Consider the following 21,650-nt stretch of genomic DNA (forward strand, 5'->3'; position numbering starts at 1 on the left):
TCTTCCTCCTCCTCCTCTTCCTCCTCCTCCTCCTCCTCCTCTTCCTCCACCCCCCCCCCCCCGCCCCCAAGTAAGAGTATAGGCACTCCAGTGGATGTTTAGAATCCTCATTAGCTGGGGCGGGTGTGTTAAAGGTGTGATAGCATTTTTCAAATGCTATCATTTGAAAAGCAAGTCCCGCTCTTGAATATTCCCCTAAATACCCTACCTTTCCTAGTTTTTTCATAAATGTGTTCTAATATTACCCTCATATGTAGTGTGTGCTGTTTCCAATATCCAAATGTTTCTATCATTTGGGCCTATGACTGGACTGATATTTTTCTGCCTTCAGAGGACTAAATTATACCCAGAAATCTTACTCTAGTGTGGGGTCCTTGTACCTACCTGGCTCGATGGTCCATCTTGCTACCGTAAGAAATTCAATTAACGGTTTTGACCCTAGTCTGTTCTTCCAAGTTATCACCATAAATAGGAATATCATCAAATAGGAAATATTGGTGTGTGTGTGTGTGTGTGTGTGTGTGTGTGTGTGTGTGTGTGTTGTATTTTTAGGAGAACCGTAGGATGTCGTGTTAGAAATTGTGGCTTATTACTGGGCTGTTAAGGTGTCCTTGAGGCAACCTCGTAAACCCACGTTGTCTGCCTTCCCATGTGATTAGTCATGGGTTGGCTCTTCTCATCAACTACAACAGCAAACAGCATGTCAGAGAAGTCTATCACTGTTGCAGGATCATTTTTGCCATGATACTTGGGATTCATTGTCTCGCTCCTTCGAAGAATGAAAAGGTGGACATAAAATGAGCAGCAGGCAGAAGTTTATTAGGGTGTAAGATTAGAAAGTAAGAATAGGGGCGCCTGGGTGGCTCAGTCGGTTGGGTGTCAGACTTCAGCTCAGGTCATGATCTCACAGTTCGTGAGTTCAAGCCCCGCATCGGGCTCTGTGCTGACAGCTCGGAGCCTAGAGCCTGCTTTGGATTCTGTGTCTGCCTCTCTCTCTGCCACTCCCCCACTCATGCTCTGTCTCCCTCCATCTCTCAAAAATGAATAAACATTAACAAAAAAAAATTTTTTTTTTTAAAAAGCAAGAATAGTAGGAAAGCTCTTTTGAATGCCCAGGACATTAAGCAAGGGTCCATGTTTTATAAGGTTTTGGGTAGCCCACCCCTCACCCCTCACCCCTTAACCACCCCCCACCCCCTTCCCTCTCAGGTCCTACCCTTATTGGCCTGGTAGCTCGAGGTGCTGGCTGGTCCATCCCTGATTGGCTCAATTCCATTATGAGAGTTGGCCTAAGACCTCACTTAGGTCTTTTGTCAAATTCCTGAGGGAAACCTCAGGGGGAGTAGGTGGGGCCTGTTACATTCTGAAGAGGAACCTTAAGCCTGAGGGGGTTTACTGTGTTCAGACCTACTCCCAGCATTGTTCCAAAATAGGTGTTTTTCCCCACCCAGGACCTCAGGTCCTATCCCTTCCCTCTCTAATTTATCCTATCTTTTCCTATCATATCACCCTGTAGTAAGTTCCAGATCCAGTGGTGATCTTGGTTATGATAGCACCTGTATCCGGGGGTACTCCTCCAATTTGGGGAGAGCATTTGTTTAAAATCATATAAGCTACTGTAAACCAATAGGACCCATCTGGCTTTTTCACAGGCCAGCCGGGTTGTTCTATGGTGAAATTGTAGGCACACTAATTTTTTCCTTAATTTAAATATGTCCTATTACATGCTTTCCAAGGATGTTTCCTAAATTGGGACCTCTAAGGCGTTTAGCCTTCATGGGGGGTCTGTCATCAATTGTTAGGAATCGAATCTGTCACTAAATACCTCTCAGTCCTTTAGGTATTTCATTTTTATTGGTAAAATGTTCTAAATCAGTAGGATATCCTGTATCATTGTTACTTGGGCCCCGTATCTAGCAGCATAGTGGTATAAGTAGTATTTTTATTTACAAGAGGGTTTTCTATTGATACGGTTACTGTAACATGGACGGATGTTTCTGGCTTTAGCCAGGAGACACAGACTGCTGAGTCCCTCTGAGGGTCCCCTGGGGTTTTCTCTCCTTCGGTTATTGGTGACTTATCTGTTAGTGGGATTTGGCTTTATAAAGGGGTTAGTATTTACAGTAAATGGATTGCTGGGTTGACAGGTGTTTCTTTTTTCTTTAGGCCTATTTACATTAAAAGATCGGTTGTTTCTATTTCTCTGCCACTGTAAGTAGTTTCTGGGGTTTCTACTGGGTTTGTCTTTTCATAATTTGTTTCGCAAGGTGGAGTCCTAAATGGTTTTGACTGACGGTAGCACCTTGTAGCCTCAGGTCTGTGTGGTCTAAGGTGATCGCCACGGTCTATTTACATTCGGTGGAGGCCTGTTATCTTTATGTACACAAATGGAATCTTGACTTATTTCCTCAGCTGTTCGTATCAGTCACTTCTATGTTTCTATGGCCTGTAAATACAGTACATAAGACTGCAGTACATTCAGACTGCCTTTCAAAAACTGTTCCGTCCCTTCTGCGGATAGCGGTGAATGTGTCTGTCCCTGTCATAATAGTTAATAGTCCTAATTTCATTATTATATTACTACTCCTCCTGGTGTTTTCCATGGAGATATTTTAAGGTATGATATGTGAAGTGTAGGCCATCTTCCTGTCCACATTGTTGCTATTGGTCAAGTGAAACCCTTTGAAATTAGTATTATTTTCTCCAGATGATCTAAGGTGTTAAGTTTTAACATCAGCGGTAAGGGGCCCAAGATGTACAGTTTCTGCTTCTGGAGGATCAAATTCTCTCCTCCTTTGGTCCATAAATCTAACAGGCTTGGGGTTTCTGTGTCCAGATCAGTTTGCTGGAATTCTGTTCGAATTTTCTGTCATTTCTGGGCTGGCGTAAGTTCTCACTTTGGGGACTGACTAGATACAGTTTTATCTACAGGCATACCTTAGAGATAGCGTGGGTTCCGTTCCATACCACTGCAATAAAGCAAATAGCACAGTAAAGGTAGTCAAAAGAATTTATGGTTTCCCAGTGCATGTAACAGATTTGTTTACGCTATATTGCGGCCTATGCAATAGCATGATATTCAAAGAAACAGTCTACATACCTTTATTGCCAAAAAACAAGAAAAATGCCGCAGAGCCCCTGAGTTCCCAGTGAGTCACAATCTTTTTGCTGGTGGAGGATCCCGTCTCAGTGCTGATGGCTGCTGACCGATCGGGGTGGTGCTCGCCGAAGGCCGGGGAGGCTGTGGCAACTTCTTAAACTAAGACAACAGGGAAGTGTGCCGCGAACTTTCACAAATGACTTCTCCATAGCACGGGACGCTGCTTGATAGCATTTTACCCACCATTTTGAACTCCTTTCAAAATTGGAGTCAGTCCCCCCAAACCCTGTCACTGCTTTATCAACCCAGCCTCTGTGATAGTCTCAATCCCTTGCTGTCATTTCAACAGTCTTCATGGCATCTTCACCAGGAGAGGATCCCATCTCGAGAAACCGCTTTCTTGGCTCATCCATCAGAAGCAACGCCTCATCGGCTCAGGTTTTATCATGAGATTGCAGGCAGGAAGTCGGTCCTGTCTTCAGGCTCCCTTTCTTTCTTCTCGTTCTTTTTCTTTTTTTTGTAATTTACATCCATGTTAGTCAGCGTATAGTGCAATAATGATTTCAGGAGTAGAATCCAATGATTCATCCCCTACCTATAACACCCAGTGCTCATCCCAACAAGTGTCCTCCTCTTTTCTTTTTTATTAAAAAAAATTTTTTTTAAGTTTATTTATTCTTGAGAGAGAGACAGTGTGAGTTGAGGAGAGGCAGAGAGGGAGACACAGAATCCGAAGCAGGCTCCAGGCTCCAAGCTGTCAGCACAGAGCCTGACGTGGGACGTGAACTCACAAACCGCAAGATCATCACCTGAGCTGAAGTCGGATGCTTAACCCACTGAGCCACCCATGTGCCCTACCAACAAGTGTCTTCCTTAATGCCCCTTGCCCATTTAGCCCATACCCCCACCAAAAACTCCTCCAGCAACCCTCAGTTTATTCTCTGTATTTAAGAGTCTTTTATGTTTTGTCCCCCTCCCTGTTTTTATGTGATTTTTGCTTCCTTTCCCTTAATGTTCATCTGTTTTGTATCTTAAATTCCACGTATGAGTGAAGTCATATGATATTTGTCTTTCTCAGACTGGCTAATTTCGCTTAGCATAATACACTCTAGTTCCATCCATGCTGTTGCAAATGGCAAGATTTCATCCTTTTTGGTTGCCGAGTAACACTCCACTGTATATATAGACCACATCTTCTTTATCCGTTCATCCCTCGATGGACATTTGGGCTCTTGCCATACTTTGGCTGTTGTCGATAGTGCTGCTATCAACGTGGGGGTGCATGTGTCCCTTCGAAACAGCACACCTGTATCCCTTGGATAAATGCCTAGTAGTACAATTGCTGGGTCCTAGGGTAGTTCTATTTTTAGCTGTTTGAGGAACTTCCATGCTGTTTTCCAGAGTGGCTGCACCAGCTTGCATTCCCACCAGCTTCATTCCCACCAGCTTGCATTCCCACTGGCTTGCATTCCCACCAGCTTGCATTCCCACCAGCAGTGCAAAAGGGTTCCTCTCAGGCTCCAGTTCTAATTCTAGTTCTTTTGCTGTTTCCACCACATCTGCAGTCATGTCCTCCGCTGAAGTCTTGAATTCCTCAAAGTCACCCCTGAGGGTTAGAATCAACTTCTTCCAAGCTCTTTGTTAATGTTGATATTTTGACCTCTTCCCACGAATCACGAATGTTCTTAATGGCATTAAAAAAAAAAAAATGGTGAATCCTGGGGCACCTGGCTGGCTCAGTCTGTAGAGCACGTGACTCCTGATCTCAGGGCCATGAGTTCAAGCCCCATGTTGGGCCTAGAGCTTACTTTAAAACAAAACAAAACAACAACAAAAAAAAACGGTGAATCCTTTCCAGTTTACTTTACCCTGGTCCATCAGAGGAATCACTATGGCGACTCTGGCAAGCTACAACATGTATTACTTTTTTTTTTTTTTATTTCTTTAATGTTTATTTATTATTGACAGATGGAGAGAGACAGACCATGAGCACGGGAGGGGCAGAGAGAGGAGGAGACACAGAATCCGAAGCAGGTTCCAGGCTCTGAGCCGTCAGCACAGAGCCCGACACGGGGCTCGAACTCACAAACCGCGAGATCATGACCTGAGCCGAAGTCGGACGCTCAACCGACTGAGCCACCCAGGCGCCCCAACATGTATTACTTAAATAAGAAAACTTGAAAGTCAGAATTACTCCTTTTTCCATGGCCTGCAGAAGGGATGTTGTGTTAGCTAGCAGGCAAGAAAAAAATTAAAATCTCTTGCTATGCCTCCATCAGGACTCTTGGGTGACCAGGTACACTGTCAAGGAGCATGACGAAATAAATCCTTCCTGCAGAGCAGTTCTCAACAGTAGGCTTCAAATCTCCAACCAATCAGATTGTACACAGATGTACCGCCATCTAGGCTTTGTTGCCCCATTTCTACAGCACAGGCAGTGTGGTTGAGCATAATCCTCCAGGGCCGTAGAATTTTCAGGATGGTGAGCGGGCACTGCCTTCCGCTTACAGTCACCGGCTGCATTAGCCCCTGACGGGAGAGTCAGCGCGTCCTCTGAGGCTGTGAAGCGCAGCCCTGCCTGCTAGATCTCTGGGTCCCTTGCTACAGCTCCACATCAGCACCTGCCGCTTCCCTCCTTGCACCCTGAGGTTATGGACTCCACTCCCTTCCTTAAACCTCATGGACCTCCCTCTGCTGGCTGCAGACTTCTCTTCTGCAGCTTCCTCACCTCTCTCAGCCTTCCTAGAATCGAAGAGAGTTGAAGCCTTGCTCCGGATGAGGCTTTGGCTTAAGGGAAGGTTGTGGCTGCTTTGATATTTTGTCCAGACCACTACCAATTTCTCTCCGATCAGCAATTCGGCTGTCTCACTTTCTTAGCGTGTGTGTTCACTGGAGTAGCACTTTTAATTTCTCTCAAGAACTTTTCCCTTGCAGTCGTGGCTTGGCTAGCCAGTGCAAGAGGCCTGGCTTTTGTTCGTTCTCAGCTTTTGAGATGCCTTCCTCACTAAGCTTAATCATTGCTAGCTTTTGAGTTCAAGTGAGAGACAGCAACTCTTCCTCTTACTTGAACACTTAGAGGCCACTGTAGGGTTATTAATTGGCCTCATTTCCAAACTGTTGTGCCTGGAGGAATAGGAGACCTGAGGGGCAAGAGAGAGAGAGAGAGAGAGAGAGAGAGAGAGAGAGGGAAATGAGGAGTGGCTGGCTGATGGAGCAGTCACGACACACACAACATTTATTAAGTTCACCTTCTTATATTCTGGTCCCCAGAACAATTAAAATAGTAACATCAAATATCACTGATAACAGATCACCGTAACAGATATACTAACAACAGAAGAGATTGTAATATCGTGAGAATTACTAAAATGTGACACAGAGACACAAAGTGAGCAAACGCTTTGGGGAAAAAGTACTGATAGACTTGGTTAGGCAACGTTGCCACAAATTTTCAATCTATAAAAAATGCAGTGTTGGGGTGCCTGGGTGGCTCAGTCGGTTGAGCGTCCGACTCCTGAGCTCAGGTCGTGATCGCGCAGTCCGTGAGTTCGAGCCCCGCGTCGGGCTCTGTGCTGACAGCTCGGAGCCTGGAGCCTGCTTTGGATTCTGTGTCTCCCTCTCTCTCTGCCCCTCCCCTGCTCATGCTCTGTCTCTCTCTGTCTCCAAAATAAACAAAAGCATGAAAAAAAAAATTTTTTTAAATGCAATGTCTACCAAGCACAATAAAGCAATGAGCAATACAATGAGGTATGCCTATAGTTACATTTAGTTCCATGTTCCATTTTTTGATTAATTGTGTGAAGTGTGTAAGGTCCGTGTCTGGACATATTTTTCTGCACATAGATACCCTGCTGTTCCAGCACCACTTATGGAGGAGACACTCTTTCCTCTGTTGTATTGTCTTTCCTCCTTTGTCAAAGATCAACTGACTATGTGGGTCATTTTCTGGGCTCTCTATTCTGTTCCACCGATCTGTTCTTTCACCAATACCGTACTGTCTTCATCACTGTAGACTTACATTAAGTCTTGAAGTTGTTGGGTAGTGTCTGTATTCTAACGTCATTCTTCCCCTTTAATATTGAGTGGGCTATTCTGGATCTTTTGCCCTCCGTGTAAATTTAGGAATCACTTTGTTGATATCCACATAAGAACTTGCTGGGATGTAACTGAGATTTGTTTCTTCTCTAAGTGTATTACCTTGGATTTCCTCTCTAAGTCAGTTATCATTGCTTATCCACTTTCCATCTTCCAAAATGTTGTTGACATCTCCCATGATGATGTTGAAAAGTATGATGATGGGGGACACCTTTGCCTCATTCCTGATCATAGTAAGAAAACTCTGAGTTTCTCACCACTTAAGTATAATAACATTTGTACATTTCTTGCAGATGCTCTTAAATTGAGCAAGTTCCCCTCTATTCCTAGATTGCTGAGTTTTTATCATAATTGATGTGGAATTTTATCAAATGTTTTTCCTGCATCTGTTGCCCAGAAACAGGGCAAGTGTCGGAAGAGACTAGGTCACAGTTGGTCGTAATCGGGGATACAAGACATATGCCCATTCCAAACCCTAACCTACACAAATATGTACATTGTACCTGAAGGTAAAGCTTAAGAGTCTGGACTGCCTTGCTCAGATGGGGCCTCTCTAGCTGCTTTGGTATCCTTCACTAAGAGACACCTGGGAACCTTGATGACTGGTTAGCACAGGAATTCATCAGGTACCCGGCAAAATGATTCTACTGTTGCTAGTTTAAAGCTAACGTCTCTGAAAGGTTTGGGGGTTGTGCTCTCTCTCCCCTGGAGGCTAGGCAGGCAGATGAGGACCAGTCTGAACTCCACGGGTCTGTCGTGTCCTGGTTACCTAAGGTTGGCTGATGGGGTACATTCTTCACATGTGTGCATCAATAGTTCAGGGTAGGGGCACCTGGCTGGCTCAGGCCATACAGCATGTAACTCCTGATCTCAGGGTCACGAGTTCAAACCCCATGCTGGGCAGAGACCTTTAAAAACAATTTTTAATAGTTTTTAAATTTTTCATTTTATTTTAGAGAGGGGGGTGGGAGGGAGAGAGAGAGAGAGCGAGAGAGAGAGAGAATGAGTCCCAAGCAGGCTCCATACTCAGTGCAGAGCCTGATGCAGGGCTCAATCCCATGACTCCAGGATCATGACCTGAGCCAAAATCAAGAATCAGACGTTCAACTGATTGAGCCACCCAGGCACCCCTAAAATTTTTTTTTTAAAAAAAAGGGGGTGCCTGGGTGGCTCAGTCGGTCCAGTGTCCGACTTCGGCTCAGGTCATGATCTCACAGTCCGTGGGTTCGAGCCCCGCGACGGGCTCTGTACTGACAGCTCAGAGCCTGGAGCCTGCTTCGGATTCTGTGTCTCCCTCTTTCTCTGACCCTCCCCCGTTCATGCTCTCTCTCTCTATCTGTCTCAAAAATAAATAAATGTTAAAAAAAATTTTTTTTTAAAAAAAGAAAAAAAAAATAGTTCAGGGTGGCCACGACCTCTTACAGTGAAAGTCTCAGTAGAAGCCAGGTCATGTGAGCAGGCTGTTGACAGTACAAAGAACCTGCCAATTTCAAGCCCAAACCCCCACACATGTGCCTGTTCCCCATGAAGGCACAGCTGGAAGAAACTGCTGCCTTGCTAAGGTGAAGCTGGGCTGGCTAACTCGGGTACCCTTCACCAAGAGACACTTGGGAGCCTTGATTGCTGGAGAAGCCACAGACCTCATTAGGAAGCCACTCCAAATATGGACTGTTGCCAGTTTAAAGCTTCTGCCTTGAGGTGCCCGGTTCACTCAGTCAGTTGAGCATCCGACTTCGGCTCAGGTCATGATCTCGCGGTTTGTGAGTTCGAGCCCCGAGTCAGCCTCTGTGCTGACAGCTCAGAGCCTGCAACCTGCTTCGGATTCTGTGTCTCCCTCTTTCTCCACCCCTCCCCCACTCACACTCTGTCTCTCTCTCTCTCTCTCTATCTCTCTGTCTCTCAAAAATAAATAAAATTTTGGGGCACCTGGATGGCGCAGTCGGTTAAGCGTCCGACTTCAGCCAGGTCATGATCTCGCGGTCCGTGAGTTCGAGCCCCGCGTCAGGCTCTGGGCTGATGGCTCGGAGCCTGGAGCCTGTTTCCGATTCTGTGTCTCCCTCTCTCTCTGCCCCTCCCCTGTTCATGCTCTGTCTCTCTCTGTCCCAAAAATAAATAAAAAACGTTGAAAAAAAATTTAAAAAAAAATAAATAAATAAAATTTTTAAATTAAATAAATAAATAAAGCTTCTGCCTTAAAAAGATTTTTCTGGAGTTGGGCTCCCTCCCGGTTGGAGGCTATGCAGTTGGTGGGAGCCAGCCTGAGCTCCAGAGGCCTGGAGTGTCCACGCTGCCAAGGGTGGCTGATGTATATTGTGTAAGCATGGGCCACTTGGATTGGTTCAGCAAGGGACCTGAAACAGGGCCAGTGCTGAGAGAACCAGACACAGGAGTGGTGTATTGTGGGTCCAAGGAATCTGGATAATTCCAAGCCCTAACCTCCACAAACGCCTATGTGGGGGCCGATGGCAGGGCACCCTAGAATATGCCACGATGGCATATTATTTTGAATTAAAGTTACTCACACAGTCAATGCAAGAATACCCTCCGCCCCCCTTTTCTCTAGAAAGCAGGAAATGAATCTCCCTGTGAAACGTACCCTTCCTGTACCAAGAGGTAAAGACACATCCTTATTTCCAGAGATAGAGCACTCAGAGCTGAGAAGGCTAGATAAACAAACCTTATTACTTTTACTAATTTATTACCCCAGCCCAAACCCAGTTTAGATTCCTTTCTTTTTTGCGAGAGAGAAAGAGAGAGCATGCACGCGCATGAGCAAGCGAGCATGAGTCGGGGAGGGGCAGAGGGAGTGAGAGAGGATCCTAGGCAGGATCCATGGCTAGTGTGGAGCCCGACACAGCGCTCGGTCTCACGACTGTGTGATCATGGCCTGAGCCAAAAATCAAGAGTTGGAGGCTTAACCTACCGAGCCACCAGGCCCCCCTAGACTCCCTTATTTTTTTTAGTGCTTATTTATCTTTGAGGGGGGTGAAGGGGCAGAGAGAGGGAGACAGAGGATCCAAAGCAGGCTCCGCACATGTGGGGCCCTGTGCTGATGGTACAGAGCCTGATGTGGGGCTCAGTCTCATGAACTGGGAGACCATGACCCGACCCAAAGCCAAATGCTTAACTGACTAAGCCATCCAGGCACCTCCCTTGATTCCCTTACTAATTGAGCTCTTGAAGTAACTTTTCTTTGTCCTGTTAATTACTCACAGTTCTATCGGTTCTTTGTCTAAAAGTAGGAATTTTGCCTGCCTTGGTCATTTCTTTAGGTCTCAATTTTAATATTGCGCTTCCGTGCACAGGTATTTAAATGTGGTTTTTTTTTTCTCCTCTTAATTTGTCTTATGTCAATTTGATTCATAGATCAGCTAGAAGGATCTAGAAGAGTAGAGACAAATTTTCTTCCCCAACAGATGGCATAGTCAGCAGGATGAATTTAACACTGCTGTAGCTGAGAGACCCAGGACATCTGACAAAAGCCAGCAGAAGGTAAGAATCCTTATCGTGTCAGCCTCCCAGATGTCAGCCTGAGGGTCTAATGGGGCAAGATTGGTGAGAGACTTTTCCCCCCTCAATTTCTGAATTTAGATTAGTAGGGAAAAATAATTGCATAACTAGTTCCTTGGGCTTAGTGACTCTGCTAAGTTTGGGAGAATACTCTTGGTTTAACTTAACCCATTCCCTCCCAGCAACGGTCACCATTTTTCTTTGTTTTGTCTTGTGTATATTTGTCATGAGAAGGAACTACCATAGGGGGAAAACATAGGCATGTGACCTATAAACCTGATGTTCAAGCTGGCTTCACACACAGGTGCATTTACAGTTCTCATCAGAGCAGCATCTGTTTAGGTAAACATTGCAGCGGCTCTTCTATGTGAAAATCAGATGAGGTATCTCCTTTCATCTTGTTTCATGTCCTAAAAGCTTGGCTTTGTGACCGGTGAAAATATTCCCGCTTGTCTCTACCACCTGTGGGGGGTATTTAGTGGGGTGCACTTAGTGGGATGCACCTTAGTGGCCTGTGAATAGACTAGGGTTCCAAGATGTGCAGTTAAACACAGCACTGTCTTTGCCCGGCTGTGCCAACTCTCAGGGGAGTCTGTCATAAGAGGTCCCAGCCCATAAGGGACCTTTGTCGTTTCAGCATTTGTTGCTTGTTAGTACTGGAAAGTCCCATTCCAGTCGCACCTGCTCAGTGACACATATTAGCAGGTCTGTGACTGGAGGTGTCTCACATTTTCATGGGCGACCAGAGACACCATTTTCAATGCATCACCCTTACTGCCTTTGTAATGAAGACCTTCGTTATCTTTTTTTTAGGTTTATTTATTTATTTTTGCAAGAGATGAGCAGGGGAGGGAGAGAGATTTTCAAGCATGAGCAGGGGAGGGGCAGAGAGAGAGGGAGAGAGAGAGAATCCCAAGCAGGCTCCGTGCTGTCGGCACAGAGCCTGACATGGGGCTCAAACCCATAAACTGTGAGATCATGACTCAGTCAAAATCAAGAGTTGGATGCTTAATGGACTGGGCCACCCAGGTGCCCCAAAGGCCTTCATTTTTTTATGCTCTTTGGGGGAGTAAACTTTTGGATCATGAGGGTTGCATCCCCTATGCCCTCTCCAGAGACACCTCTTGTAGCAATGGTCTAAGCCTGGAAATTTGCATCTGGGCATTCCCATAAAAAAAAAAAAAAAAAAGCTTATTACTTTGAGTCACTAATGAGATTAATAAGGTCCTACTTGTCAATGGCCAGATGATGGATCTTTTAAATTGGTTATATTATTTGTAGAAAGATCTCAATTGTCATATTAGCATAACAGGGTTTTTTTAATGTTTATTTATTTATTTTGAAAGAGAGAGAGTGTGTGAGCAGGAGATAGGCAAAGAGAAAGGGAGAGAGAGAATCCCAAGCAGGCTCAACCAGAGTTGAAGAGTACAATCACTAAAATGAAAAATACATTAGAGGGAATCAGCAGCAGATGAAAGGATGCAGAAAAGTGGACCAACAATCTGGAAGACAGGGTAATGGAAAGTATCAAGGTACACAGCAAAAAATAATAAATAATAATTTTTAAATGAGACAACATCAAGTATGTTAACATTTGTAATTATAGGGGTCCCAGAAGGAGAAAAAAGAGACAAAGGGACAGAAAACTTACTTGAAGAAATAATAGCTGAAAACTTCCCTAACCTGCAGAAGGAAACAGACATCCAGGTCCAGGAAGCACAGAGAACCCCAAACAAGATGAATCCAAGGAGGACCACACCACAACACGTAATAATTAAAATGTCAAAGATTCGAGATAGGGGATCTTTAAAGCAGCCAAAGAAAAGCAGCTACTTATGTACAAGAAAAACCCCATAAAGCTATTAGCTAATTTTTAAGCGGAAACTTTGGAGGCCAGAAATGAGTAGCATGATATATTCAATGTGCGGAATGGGGTGGGGGAGGGAGCGCCTGGTTGGCTCAGTTGGTAGAGCCTGCAACTCTTGATCTTGGGGTCATGAGTTTGAGCCCCACGTTGGGCGTAGAGCCTACTTGAAAAAAAAAAAAAAAGATAAGACAAAGTGCTGAATGGGAAAACAAAAACAAAAATAGAACCAAGAATAATCTTCTTGGCAAGGTTATTCAGAATTGAGAGGTTTTTTTTTTTTAAGTTTATTTTTTGAGAGAGAGAGAACAAGTGGGGGTGGGGGGTACAGAAAGAGAGGGAGAGTGAAGACCCAAAGCGGGTTCTGCGCTGATGGCACAGACCCCCGACGCGGGGCTCAAACTCACAAGCCATGAGATCACGACCTGAGCCGAAGTCAGAAGTTCAAGCAACTGAGCCACCCACACACCTCAAAATCATTCAGAATTGAAGGGGAGGACTGCCGGGGTGGCTCAGTGTGGGGAGTGTGCGACTCTTGATCTCAGTGTCATGAGTTTGAGCCCCACGTTGGGAGTAGAGGTTACTTAAAAATAAACTTAAAAAAAAAAAAAAAAAAAAGAATTGAAGGAAAGAGTTTCCCAGACAAGTAAATGTTAGAGTTCATCACCACTAAACCAGCCTTACAAGAAATGTCAGAGAGAGTTTTTTTTAAGAGGAAAAGGCCATAATTAGAAGAAAATTGTGAAATGAAAAAAACTGCATGAGTAAAAGCAAACAGTTAAGTAGTAGATCAAAAACATACAAAACTAATATAAGGATAAAAAGACAAAAGTAGTAAAATCAGTTATGTCTAAAATATTAGGGGATTCACAAAATAATATAAGACATGACATCATAAACATAAAACATGGAAGGGGGCAGTAAAAATGTAGTGGTTTCAGAATGTGTTTGAATGTAAGCAACCGTCAACTTAATTTAGCCTGCTATATAGTGAGGATGTTATATATAAACTTCAAGGGAACACAAGTCAAAAACCCATAGTGGATACACACACAAAAAAACAGAAAGAAATCTGAGCATAACACTAGAGAACGTCGTCAATCACAAGGGAAGAAACAGAGGAGAACGACAAAACCAACCAGGAAAAAAATTACCAAATGGCAATAAGTACATACCTATTGATAGTCACTTTATTTATTTTTTTTAACGTTTATTTATTTTTGAGACAGAGAGAGACACAGCATGAACGGGGGAGGGGCAGAGAGAGAGGGAAACACAGAATCGGAAGCAGGCTCCAGGCTCTGAGCCATCAGCCCAGAGCCCGACGCGGGGCTCGAACTCGCAGACCACGAGATCGTGACCTGAGCCAAAGTCGGACGCTTAACCGACTGAGCCACCCAGGCGCCCCTCGATAGTCACTTTAAATGCGAATGGTCTAAATATTCCAATGAAGAACAGAGGGTAACCGAATGGATTAAAAAATAAAAACCAAGACCCATCCGTACGATGCTTATAAGAGACTCACTTCAGACGTAAAGACACATACCGACTGAAAGTAAAGGGACAGAAAAAGACAGTCCCTGGAAATGGAAGTAAAAAAAAAAAAAAAAAAAAAAAAAAAAAGCCAGGGTAGCAGTACTTCTATCAGACAGAATAGACTTGGAGATAAAGACAAGAGATGAAGAGGGGCAGTGCCTAATGACAAAGGGGTCGAGCCAACATGAGGATATAACAATTTAAGGATCAATGTACCAAATACAGGAGCGTGTAATTACATAAATTTGTAACAAATATTAACAGGCATATAGGGAGAGATCGACATTAACACAATAATAGTAGGGGCTTTAACACCCCACTCACATCAGTGGATAGATCGTGCAGACAGAAAATCAATGAGGACACCTTGGCCCTGAATGACACACGAGACCAGATGGACCCCCGTGATATATATAGAACCATCCAAACAAAATAGCTTAATACCCATTTTCTTCGCCCTGGAGGTGTGCAGGCGATTCTCGACTGACACGAGGTGCACAGGTCTGGAGGGTCCTAGCTCCCTGGCCAGACTAATGGAACACATACTGTGCATGTACAGGCTGCACAGGTTAGGGCGGCCAGGGTCCTGGAACAGGACCGTGTATCTTGAGGCCAGCTAACGGAGGGGGCTGTTAGGGGTACCTGGCTTCATGCCTTAACCTACCCACGTGTGTATATTCCCCTGCAGACATAGCTGGAGGAGTCTGGACTGCCTTTCAAGGCTGGGCAGGAGAGATACTCAAGTACCCTCTAGTAACAGACATCGGGGAGCCTCGATGCCTGGGGAAGCTTGGGAGCGGGAGTCCAAATGGGGACTGACGATCACCACTTAAAGCTGCTGCCTCAGAAATATTCTCTGGGTGGGAGCACCCACCTCCCCAGAAGCTAGGTGGTTTTGGAGGACTGTCTGAGCCCCAGATGCCTGGAGGGCCCTGAGAGCCCAAGGCTAGCTGGGCATGCACGTGACCGGGCACGCATGGTGGCAGGGTGGGCCAAGCATCTGAAGTAGGGCAGCTACAGGGAGAGGCTTAGTTGCAGAATGGGCTATTGGGCCCACAACTGAGCACCTGCCTCATTCAAGCCATGAGCCACACAAATGCACATATTCCCTCTGAAGAGAAAGCTGGAGAAATCTCAGCTGTCTTGCTAGGGCTGGGAGTGGGGGGGCCTTGCACAGAACGGTCCCATCTGTCCAGTTCCAAGCCCTAACGTGCACAAATGAGCACAGGTATTGGCTTTTCCTCCATCCCTCGCCTAGGATCACATTCCCAGATAAGTGACTTACACATAAGTTTTAATGACGAAGCCTGACTTCAGGGGAATCAGGCTGAGATACCCAGCGTCTATAAAAATTCTTTCGCTTCAGATCATAGAATCAGCTACGGAGTTAAGATTTGTTCCAGATTTGTGAAGACTCCTGTCAGAATTCCTTCTCCCACGTGTACACGTCCTGTCCAGCCCGCCCACCCCAAATCCCACTCCACCATGGTTTCTTGCCACGTCTTGGTTGAGCCCGCTCCGGGCAGTAAGCCACAGTCACTTCTCTCTGCAGAAAGCCCCAAGCGGACACGTATGGCACGTGACAAAGGCATCTTACGAAAGCGTGGCTGAGGCAAAGAGTTTCTGTGATGGAAGAGGCTCTTCACCCTGAATAACCTCAGGTACAAGCCGGGCCTAAAAAACTTCGGTTTGGAAAGCACCTTGAACCACGAGCTTGTACACGATGCAAGGCAGACACCTAAAGTATCTGGCAAACCCACTGCTCTGTAGCACTTAATCTTTTGTGTCCATATTCCCGGCGATAATTATACTTATAGTTGTATTTGTAACCGTGCGCAAAGTGGATGTGTGGTTTCTTGACCAAATAACTTGAGATCATTGGACTTCTGGGCAGTTGTTCACGGATAGTTTTTCATCTATTTCTTTTTTGAAGTTTGTTTATGTATTTATTTTGAGAGACAGAGAAAGCACACACGTGAGGAAGGGGCAGGGAGGAGAGGGAGAGAGAGAATCCCGAGCAGGCTCTGCATCACCAGTGCAGAGCCTGACGCGGGGCTCGCACTCAGTAGCCGTGAGACCGTGATCTGAGCCGAAATCAGGAGTCAGGCGCTTAACTGACCGAGCCGCCCAGGCGCCCCAATGGATCGTTTTTTAAACAGGATAAATTCATGGCTGTCATGCAGACAGACTAGAATAGGTCAGAGATGATAGTGAACTCATTGACAAGTTGGACGACTAAGACATTACGGGTGGTTCAAATTCAAAGATCCACACACATATAAATAACGCTGAGAGGGACTTACAGATGGTGCAAAGTTGGAAAAACTCAAAGCGAAAGGGAATTCTATGGTATTTCCACGTATCAAAATGTATCTGCGTGTGTGTGGACAAGAGCCATTGGCGCTGTTTCCAGCCATCTACAATTCACAGACACAAAAGAGCTCAAGGACAATGAAAAGCACAGACGCTTCACAGAATTGGATAACCCAGAAGGGGGTTTAGACCCCACCTGCCTGTTTTTCCATTGAACGCGCCCAGTAATCATTTTGCTCTGGTTCAACCGTCTTTCACATTTCTCCCTACGTTGTCCGGTTTAACCCCCTTATTTCACAGATAAAGAAAAGGAGGCCTAGGTGAAAATAGCAGCCGTAATAACGTATCGGCCACAAAGAAGGGCAACCACATCGGAGGATCTGGGACATTTGCTTCTCCGGGACTATGCTGAACCTGTACTTTTTTGGGTTTTTTTTAATGTTTATTTATTTATGAGAGAGAGAGAGAGAGAGAGTGAGCATGAATGGGGGAGGGTCAAAGACAGGGAGAGAGAATCTGAAGCAGGCTTCGCACTGTCAGCACAGAGCCCAACACAGGGCTCAGTCCCACGAACAGTGAGATCGTGACCTGAGCGCAAGTAGGACGGTTAACCGACTGAGCCACCCAGGCGCCTCTGGACGTGTCCTTCTGGCCATTACTTCCCAATCTTCCTGCATTCCCTTTGTTGTTTTATTTCCACAGTTCCTTTAATTGACCTGTTGCTTTTCATTTCCTAATATCATCACTGGGCCAACCTTGTTCTTGCCCTGGGTCAAGGTGACAGGCTAGCTTGCCTAGTGACTTCACATACGTGACCTCAGCCACTGTCATTTTATTTGCCAAACTTTGAATAAAGCAGAGCCTTATGTTGTTCCTGCATCATGGGTACCAATGACTATCTACAGCTAAACCTGAGGTTTGCGATCAGAAAACAAGAATTGCTTTGAATCCCACAAACCAAAAGTAGATGAACCTTAAGTATCTTTTCATTAGCTTGCTGGTTTCTCAGTTTCAGTTTTCTCTCAAAAGAGCTAAAGAGAGGGGCGCCTGGGTGGCTCAGTTGGTTAAGCTTCCGACTTCTCAGGTCATGACCTCACAGTTCGTGGGTTTGAGCCCCGTGTCAGGCTCTATGCTGTCATAACAGCTCAGAGCCTGGAACATGCTTCAGATTCTGTGTCTCCCTTTCTCTCTGCTCCTCCCTGACTTGCACACACTCTCTGTCTAACAATAAACAAACGTTAAAAAAAATTTTTAAAGGGGCATCTGGGTGGTTCAGTCAGTTGAGCATCTGACTTTGGCTCAGGTCGTCATCTCACAGTTCTTGGGTTTGAGCCTCATGTCGGGCTCTGTGCTGACAGCTGCTTCACATTCTGGTTCTCCCTCTCTCTCTCTCTCTATCCCTCCCTGGCTCATGCGCGTGCTCTCTCTCTCTCTCAAAAACAAATAAAAACATTTAAAAAATTAAAAAAAAGAAGTCTTCCTTCCCAGAGTGTACAGTTCAAACAGGGGTCTTGATATATACCGTGGGCTGAAAATGCCTTGAGTCAAGAATGACAGGGACATGAAACAAACAGGAAATCAGACGGCAAGGCTTCTCAGTCTGCAAGTGCGATGGGACAAGATGGAGGACCAGTGGGTCAGATTTCCCAGCCCACGGCGCACCTGAGCAAGGTCCAGCTGCGTGTAGGGCTTAGGAAACATGGTGACAATCATCCAAGGAAGGTAAAAGTAACAAGGAACCAGAACATTCAAAGTTACCTCCAAGAGAAAGTACCTCGATTCATTTCGGTTGGCATTGCTTGCTCTAAATAGTATGGCTTTGGCCTCCCTATACTTGCCTAAGGGAAAAGATTTGTGGTCCTGTTGTTCTTTCTTCTGTTTTACTGAAAGCCACTCCCAGTTGGCCAAGTTCTGACACTAAACCAGCTGAACTAAGGAGGACACACATGAGATTGGTGTGGATGAGTCCAGATAGAAGTAAGTCATAAGGAAAAAAAAAAAAAGTCATATAGTAAACAATACAGAACGAATAAGGGAGGAACAGAGTGAGAGACCACAACCAGTTTCACTAGATGGTTACTTGTTATAAGGCTCTTTAAATTCATATTGAGACTGGATTCACATTGTTTAACCTTGACACTCCAGAGGGAGGTCAGATCAGGCATTCTCAAAGAATGGGGTCTTAAAATGCCTACCCTTGGTGTGGTATCCGGTAGTTTGGGATAGGGTGCCACCTAGTGGTCGATGGTAAATTTATGTTTTCAAGTTAGGGGTGGGTAGGCAAAGTCAAAGGTCTACACTGGTACCATCCAATGCATCTGCAACGAGAGCCACATATGTGGGAAGTATGTAGACAGCTGAGGACCATGCGGGTGTTAGCAGTTTCTGTAGAAATGGACAAAGGTTGTGGGAGGCATGTCTTGAGAATAGAGATCATGAGTGATGATTCTAGGTTTGACCCCGCATCCCTGCAACCAGGCCATTCTTCTGGCCTAAGAATCTGTTGGATGATCCAGAGGCCACAGGCACTGAGCCTTATTCTGGGCCCCCAGCTCTTAATTCAAGAATGTTTTGGACCAGCTGTATTGACCTGAAGTCAGAGAGGGTCATGAATGAAGACTATTTGTGCTGAGGGTACTTGAGGAGTGCCCCAGAGTCCTAGTGTATATTGTTTAACCCCAGGTTTAATGAGGGTCACCTGGCCCTGCACATATCCAGGCTGATACATACACACAGGAGGCATGGGCCTAGGAGGGGCAGTGGAGCTTCTGGAAGGCCTAATGTGACCTTGGCTTACCGGCACTTTTCCATTGGCAACCCACCAGCACACGCATCTATCCTCAGATTTTTTAGGTTCTGAAGCTAGCACCTCACTCTATCCCAAAGAATGCTGCTGATCAATGTGCTATTTCCAGACTCAACTCATATCCTTCTGGACCCCCTGGATATGTTTAAAAAAAAAAAAAAAAAACTGTTGGATTTGCCTAGTGGGATGATTGGCTTCCTTCATTTGGAACCAACTATTGACATTCACCAATATACCTGACAAGCAGTGGGTGAGAAAATGAGGCCCCAGAACTCATGTGTACGGTGGGCAGAACAGCCTGCTTTGTTGTGGAAGGTTCACGGAACTTCTCAACTATCATTGATTGTGCAGGAACATAACCGGGGCACCTGGGTGGCTCAGTAGGTTAGGCGTCCAACTTCGGCTGAGGTCACGATCTCACAGCTTGTGAGTTTGAGCCCCACGTCGGGCTCTGTGCTGACGGCTCAGAGCCTGGAGCCTGCATCGGATTCTGTGTCTACCTCTGTCTCTACCCCTCCCCCGCTCGTGCTCTGTCTCTCTCTCAAAAATAAATAAACATTAAAAAAAATGTAATAAAAAATAAATGCTTTAAAAAAATGAATCATAAGCCTTGCATGTGATAAGGTTTCGTCATCGAACATATACATCTATACACAAATGCAGTCTAGAGACTCTAAGATATCATCAGGAACAGAGGCTCTTCAAACTTTTCACTCCTCCATCCCAAGACTTTTGTCTTCATGGTATAAGATGGCTGTTGGAGTTCCAGCCATCACATTGACATTCTGGGCACAAGGATAAAATACTGGGTGAAAAGAGAGAGGGAGAGAGAGAGAGAAACATATATCAGTCTTTTAAAGCAGTTTTCCAAAAACTGCCATATGACTTTAACTCCTTGCATCTCATTGGCAAGAACTCAGTCATGTGACTGTATCTAGCTGCATGGGAGACTGGGAAAATGGGAATGTTTGATCCAAACAGTTTTATGATAAGCTAAAATCAGAAATTATATGACTTTGGAAGATGAAGACAAGTTGGGAGAGGTGGCTAACAGTCTACCTCAGACACATTCCCATATTACACTATTTAAACGGGAGGGGATGTGTAGAAATTTAAGAAATTAGGGGCACCTCGGGAGCTCAGTCAGCTAAGCGTCTGATGCTGGATCTCGGCTCAGGTCACAGTCTCAGGGTTCGTGAGTTTGAGCCCCACATTGGGGTCTGTGCTAACAGTGCAGAGCCTGCTTGGGATTCTCTCTCTCCCTCCCTCCCTCTCTCTCTCTGCCCCTCCCCTCTTGCACACTCTCTCTCTCTCAAAATAAATAAACTTTAAAAATAGAAATATTATTTTTAAAAAAACAGCTGCATGAAGAAAAAAAAGAAAGAAATTGGCTACAAGGGGTGATTGGAAAGGGGTAAAAAGGAGAGAAGAATAGGAATGGAGTAATACAGATGAGGACAGAGTTATACTCCTTCGAGAATATCTTTTTGTTACAGAACGATAGTAATGCTTCACAAGCCCTTCACATTTTCCCCTCCAAAAAATAAACAAGTTATAATGAGGATGTGGTGGGAATCCAAGATGTAATGCAAACAGTAACGCATGAACCTGTATTGTAAATAAAACACAAAATCCCACTGAAGGGGGGAGGAAGAAAAGAACCTTGGAAAACAGGATCTTGTCTGCATAATACAAGGTTAAAGACAAGAAAGAACTACATAAATGCTGTCATCTAGATAATAAATGTGCTTTCCAAAGGTGGGTTAACAATTCTGACACAACTTTATGTGTACTTTATGAGTAAATAAGTAAGAATATTGTATACAATGGAGAGCCTGGTTTCCCACCACTGGAAAAAAAAAGTTACAAATAAGAAACCCTCTAGTTTTGGATTGGAATCAGAAGTATCAGCATAAAATCATGTGGGTTTTTTTTTTAACGTTTATTTATTTTTGAGAGAGAGAGAGAGAGAGAGAAAACACAAGTGGGGGATGGGCAGAGAGAGAGGGAGACAGAATCCCAAGCAGGCTCCACACTGACAGCAGACAGCCAGATGTGGGGCTCGAACTCTGAAATTCGTGAGATCATGACCTGAGCCAAAGTCAGGTGCTTAGCCAGCTAAGCCACTCGGGCACCCCTTAAAATACATATACAGATAGGGTCATACAGATATGTGTGTATGCATGGGTTAGTAGAGATACGTGAATTTCCTACATCTTTTCCCATGGAAAGAGCCTAGAAGCAACGAGATCCCAGTAGCAATGAGCACACTTAGCACGCAGATATTGGTCTCTATACAGCATTCTTCAGTAAAAGGACCAGGATTCCTTGGAGAGTGGTTGATTCAAGGTTTGCGGCAGGGAAAAAATAAGATGAATCTGGAATATTTTGTGGTGCCAGAAGTAAGGAAGGGCTGAAAACTGGAA

Source organism: Panthera leo, chromosome C2 (assembly GCF_018350215.1).
Source record: "Panthera leo isolate Ple1 chromosome C2, P.leo_Ple1_pat1.1, whole genome shotgun sequence".
In the NCBI taxonomy this organism is placed as follows: Eukaryota; Metazoa; Chordata; class Mammalia; order Carnivora; family Felidae; genus Panthera; species Panthera leo.